This window comes from Rhipicephalus microplus, chromosome X (assembly GCF_043290135.1).
Source record: "Rhipicephalus microplus isolate Deutch F79 chromosome X, USDA_Rmic, whole genome shotgun sequence".
In the NCBI taxonomy this organism is placed as follows: domain Eukaryota; kingdom Metazoa; phylum Arthropoda; class Arachnida; order Ixodida; family Ixodidae; genus Rhipicephalus; species Rhipicephalus microplus.
Genome location: NC_134710.1, coordinates 306,463,098 through 306,469,012, shown reverse-complemented (window position 1 = coordinate 306,469,012; position 5,915 = coordinate 306,463,098). Strand labels below are relative to the sequence as shown.

Sequence of the window (5,915 nt, the reverse complement as noted above, 5' to 3'; positions counted from 1 at the left end):
ACGGGAAGTGGTTCTTTAGGTGAAGAAATAAAGGTCAGAGAATGGCACGGTCAGTGCACGTAGCGCCTTTCCGAAGCGAAGGGGAGAAGGGTACGAGAGGAGGGAAAGACACGCCTCTCGCCCCCCTTCATATATATATATATATATATATATATATATATATATATATATATTGTGGGACACTGTGACCCACGCCGTAAAATTTGTATTTGCTATCTATTCTGTTTGACATCCCCTCGGGGGGGGGGGGGGGTATGAGGTGATCAGCAGGGGGCACTGCAACCCCCGTCGAGTTAAAAAACTTACGTCGAGTTACAGTGCCCCCTCTCTATTTCTCTATGTACCTAAAGGGATTTACATTGCCCCCTAAGTGACCAAGGGCCGCTTCCGCCCCCCTTCCCCCGTGGTGGGCACGCCTATGCACCATCAATCATTGCAATAAAATTTTGTGTGTAAATGTGTGCGTCAACAATAGTACATTGCGAATTCAAGAACATGAGTGTTTTAGGTGATTATTACCGCTGTTCTTCATTTGTTAAAAATGCATTGTACCTGCAAGCGTTTCAGACTTCGCGCGCGAAAGTCATGTGTTAATTTTTAAGTTTGTTTTTTCGTGAAGATAAAATTATTTTGCTCCCTTCGTTTTTATGTTATATATATTTCCGTTTACTCTTTATACTTAACCGCATTACTAAAGCATTTTATTGCGCCATTGTACGTCTGCGGAGCTGTAACCCTGAACTTCTTTTGGCGTGCTCGCTCGCTGGTCGGGCGCTGCAGCTTGTCGGTTCTGCATCGTTTTTTTCTCGTTTTTTGAGGTGTGCTTGCGCGCTGCGTTCGTGTTTTGTGTTCTGCTGGTGCTGCCTATTCCGAAGATGAACTCTACTCAAGCGAGGACGTGTGGCGTCGCATTTTGGAACACTCGCCAGGTACGTACCACATTCCTGCTGTCGGCACTTTGTCAACAACGAGAGCGTGATAACGACGCCATGCTATGTTTTTCGTTACATGTGGGTGATAAGTGAAGTTTTTTAACGTAGCGAACCTGTTTGTGTGTGTCATTTCATCAGGATGAAGGCGTTTTTGTAGCAAGTCAAGCGTGGGCGAGCGTTTTCTTACGATTGAAGCATGCTTCAGTGTGTGAAGCACATTGTGCGTTCGTGCGTGCGCAGTGGGAATTTGGCGGCGGATTTGTGCGAGTTGTGACGGCGCTCGCCTTTGTCGGCAGTGGTGTTGGCAGGGAGCCCTGCTCGCGATGGACCAATATTTTGGTTAAATAATTGTTGGGTGAAGACGGCATTTGTTAGCTGTAAGCGTTGATTACGCCTAGGGCGCGTATGTTTGGATCTCTTAACTTGAGGATTTTTGTTTTTTTTTTGCATGCCTGTTCATATTGTGGTTTTGGGACGTTAAACCCCACAAATCAATCAATGTTCATATTGTGTGCTACAGGAGTCAACGGGTTCATATGTTGTACGTTTCATATGTTGTACGTCCAAAGCAGTTTGGAAAGTTTCATATGTTGTACGCCCTTTTTTTTAAACTGCTGTCAGAAATTGCTGCGGGTAGCCGAACGTATGCCGGTGTATGCATCCACGCCGGCACGCATCTTTGAACTACCGTGTTACTCAAGTTCACGTGCAGCATGCTGCCTCGTCTTAGGTACGGCTCGCGAGGCTTGCACGTATGTACGCTTAGGTGTTTATGCAGCCCGTTTAGTCAAATCTGAGTTTACGTTATACACCCGCAACATAGGTTGTCTGATGCGTTCGGAACCCATGAATTTTGAGCCGTTCGTTAAACTTGAACTGTATTTCCCAACAAAATTTTCATGGCTTATTGGGGCCGAATAACTGTAGCTTAACTGTGCGAGCCCTAATTCGATCAGTAGTTCATGCGGTAGAGCACATTTTATTATTCAGCTTGTTTTCGCTATGCTTTGATTTCATTATTTTGTGGCGGTTTATTAAATATTGTATGTGCCTCGCCCAAACTTTGTGTTCAAACTTTGCTAAGCAATTTTACTTGTACGAACAGTAAAAACAGTTTAGACCATCACCTCCAATGGCATTTAATAACAGATTACAAGCTTATGCCGATCTAGTAAGAAACACACATGAAAACATTGAAAAACCACACACTGGCCACGAATAAAAGCACAGTCTTTGTCACTTGTGAATAGGGCTTTTGTGTGGGGGCCAAAACGTGATGCTTTCAATTAGGGTCAGCATGTTGTTTTGTCTTCGCATCAGATGACAAGCTTCAGTAAATTCTATAGGCATGCGCTACAGTTATAGAAGGGATCTATGGTGTTTGGAGAAACGAATATATCATTTAACGCTCAAAACTTGCAATAATGTTATACATCATTGTATGCATACATAAGGCATGCACGTGTTGCTGTGAAAATGGAAAATTGGACAGTATGTTCATCTGACAATCATGAATATAGACTGCATGTTTCCAAGCTGTTGGCATTGACGCAATTACACAACTTCAGAAATCAGTCTAATCAAACGTTTATTGTGTATTGCTAAATCGTGACCTATGCCTTCCAGTATTCTTGTTACTAGAGATCGTTGCAGAAGCTTGCATGCTTTATTGGGATGGTATTTAGCTCAAGATGGGTGCGTTGTATTAGCATTTCCACATTTTTTCCATTATTTATTAGACAGCCCGTAATGAGGGGTATGTTAGGGATGAGGGAGGGGCACTGCCTTTCTAGCCACTTGGAATCATTGAATTAACAGCCATAATTTAGCAGTTGACAATAGTGATTTAGTGAAACCAATTTTTTTATGTTATCGGCATAATCGTCTTAATGTAGGCAGCCGAAAGAAAGTTACATTAGTTGTGTTCAAACTAAAATTCGTAATATAACTTTATGTGTTACCTCCAATGGATACTTGAGCAAAGCGCATGCCGTCATGTACGCGCTGCCCTACTAATGAATTGGCATGTATACGCACTATGCCAGAGCGCTATTCAAGTATATTTTGTGACACATCTGTTATGTGAAAAATGCATATTCTTTCGTAAGGTTGCAGCTATGTTCGCCAAAAACATTGAGGATGTTTTTGTTGTAGCATGTCTGGTTTTCGTACATCCTACTCTTTTAAAACACAACGTTCCATATCATTCTAAATTGAGTTCCAAATTCTGCTTCGCTAACAGACACATCAGTAAATTGTTTTTTTTGTTTCTCTCGCAGACTATACATGCTCGTCGTAGGAAGAGAGTGTGGGAGACGTCTGGACTAGCCCATCATTAAGGCTGGCTCGTGGAAAATTCGACTGCTGGTGCACATCAGCGGCGCATGGCTTCTGTTTCTTCTGAAAATGGAGCTGCAGAGAGCCACCTGGTAGCTGTATTCAAGGAGCACAAAGGTTCAGGGTGTTCAAAGTTAACCCTTTTGTTTTTTCTTAAAAGAGAAGTCAGCGCTGTAAGTTATGTACGTAACGCCATTTCTGCTGATAGCTATGTATCCAGGAGGATGCAATGTGAGACAATAATTATCACTGTCAGCGGTGCCATTAAGTTTTATTAATCAACTTAATAGTGACCACAGCAGGAGATCATGTATGTGTTAAATATTTGAGCCAGTCACATTTCTACATATTATCACTTGTAAGAATTCTAGCATGCCTGTGCTCAGATATCCTGCTGGAAATTTAGTTTCGGCTTGCATTATTATGTGTGCAGGACAGTGAACACTAGCCCAGACTCTGATTTCATGCATTTAATCTGACCATCGGTGGAAGGCATAGGCAAACATTAAAATAGTTACTCTTGCTATTCGCTGGCGATAGCAAGAACCGATTGCTCGTTCCGCTATGGAGTGATATTTTGCTGAACCTCACTGCCTTGCATGCGTAATCATGAAAAGCAAAATCAAACTTTCAAGCGGGATATCTAGGAGCATAAACATAATCAAAAAAGTTTTCCAAATGGGACTGTGTAGAAACACGACTGCCTCCAACTTTTTAATGCAAACATACCTGCTTATTTGCGTTACTAAAATTTCAATATTTTTGGTTGATAGGGCAGATGACAGCATTATTTTATTACTTTGTGTCCCTCTGGACACAATCTGCCAAGGTGTCCACAACTTCCTTTCCTCTTTTGTCGCTTCAAAAAACACTCCTACCGTGCACAATTAAGTCATTGCCAAGCCACAAATTTCTCTGCGTCTCTTTTTTCCTTTCCTTGTCTGTTAACGCTAGCGTGTCACCTACCACCAATCTGCCTTTTTTTTTCACTTTTCTTTTCTTTTGTGTTTCTCTCGTCGTTGCTTATTTCCTTTGCATTCCGAACTTGCCTATTTCTCTGCCAACATGCCACCAAATTCTTGAGGCAACTCCGTTGAGCGGGACACCTACGGGGATAGTGAAAGCATATTTTAACCAATGACCTTCCCCAATAAACACGTGGTCTTCCGAACACATCTGGTGTCGCTTACCTTTCACATCTTGGCATTTAAAAGTAGCCGCCTGCTTCTCTCTTGCACCTTTTTGTAACCTCTTTCTTATGAGTCCCATTCATAGATGTTCGAGAACAGCATAGGCTGTTATTGCCGGCAACCCTTTGTGATGGCCAAACGTAGGGACCGTCTGTTGGCTTCGAACTTTCAAGCTCTTCGCTTTTTTCGTGTCTGTAGCGGCCACCCATTGGCAGCACACTGCTCCTACTTTGGGTGTTTCCTTTTTTTCCTTTTTTTTTCTCCACTCTCTGAGAACATTCTGAATCACTACCACCCAACTTGAAATGAAGCAAGGACTGCACTCCTCTGCGTTATAGTTTTTTTTTCAGGCTACGATTGCCAACAAGGACACATGCCACCACCAGGACATGACGTCCTTACTAACCCCCTTAAAACTAATATGCCAAGAATGAGAAGGCTAGGCACCTTTGACGAAGATAGGTTCTCCTATCGAAACTTTGGTCAGCCTGTCTGAGGTGTTTCTACCTGTCGGCCCTCATTTTGATTTTGTTGTGAAGAGTGTGTTTTTGAGAAATGGATGCTGATGCTGTCTCTATTACCTAGGAAGATGCTGAAAAATAAAACTTGAAATTTTAATATGTGGTGAAGCTTCATGGGGTGAGAGCTGATCTGTTAATCATCTTTCTTCAGCCGCTGACCTTACCTGTTCGAATATTGGCGGTAAAATTCTCTAACTGTAGTATGTATGAAATATCATAATAAATGTGTTTGCTTTCAGTTGAGAGAAAACTTGTGTTGTGGTACATGTACTTGACATTTATCTTACGCTAATATATGTCTACTTTTAGGAAGTGGGAAAAGATATTTATCAATAAGTGGAAACGATGTCTACCAAAGCAGCTCTGTTATTTTTGTATAATCAAAAAGTTTAAAATGAACTACACGAGGCTGAACTCGCATGGTTTCGCGATACCAAGTGAAACTGCAAATTAAGTTGCTGAAATATGTATAAGTCTACATCCTGCATGAGACGTGTGCACTGTTACGGGTAATAATGTTTTCAATATAATGTGTTTCTGTGTCTACACAAACGTATGCATACCAAGCACTCTTGCTGTATCAACTCACTGAGCCAATTGATATACCCGAGATGCTTATGCTATTTAACACTAAATATTTGTATTTAATTTTGTAACCATAACAGGCAGTCTAAATTTCTATAGTCGGCTTTACAAAGAAGGCTTTGAGGAATATCATTGCATTTCAGTAAGCTTGCTTACACACACACACACACACACACACACACACACACACACATATATATATATATATATATATATATATATATATTGAGATCAAACAGACAATATTGCCAATGAAAGTATAGGGGAAGTTATTAGACCGAATTGTTGTGTAAATGTGAAGAAAAAAATGTGGGTGAAAAGATAACTTGCCATGGACAGGAACCGAACCT

At 41.4% G+C, this 5,915-nt stretch overlaps 1 long non-coding RNA gene across 1 annotated transcript; it reads left to right on the top strand.

Annotated features, from left to right (window-relative positions):
- The first annotated feature begins 771 nt into the window (after nt 1-771).
- On the top strand, nt 772-5,230 carry LOC142776216 (uncharacterized). Its single transcript, XR_012887380.1, has 2 exons — nt 772-929; nt 3,212-5,230. It is a non-coding gene; the product is annotated as an uncharacterized LOC142776216 (long non-coding RNA).
- Nucleotides 5,231-5,915: the final 685 nt, after the last annotated feature.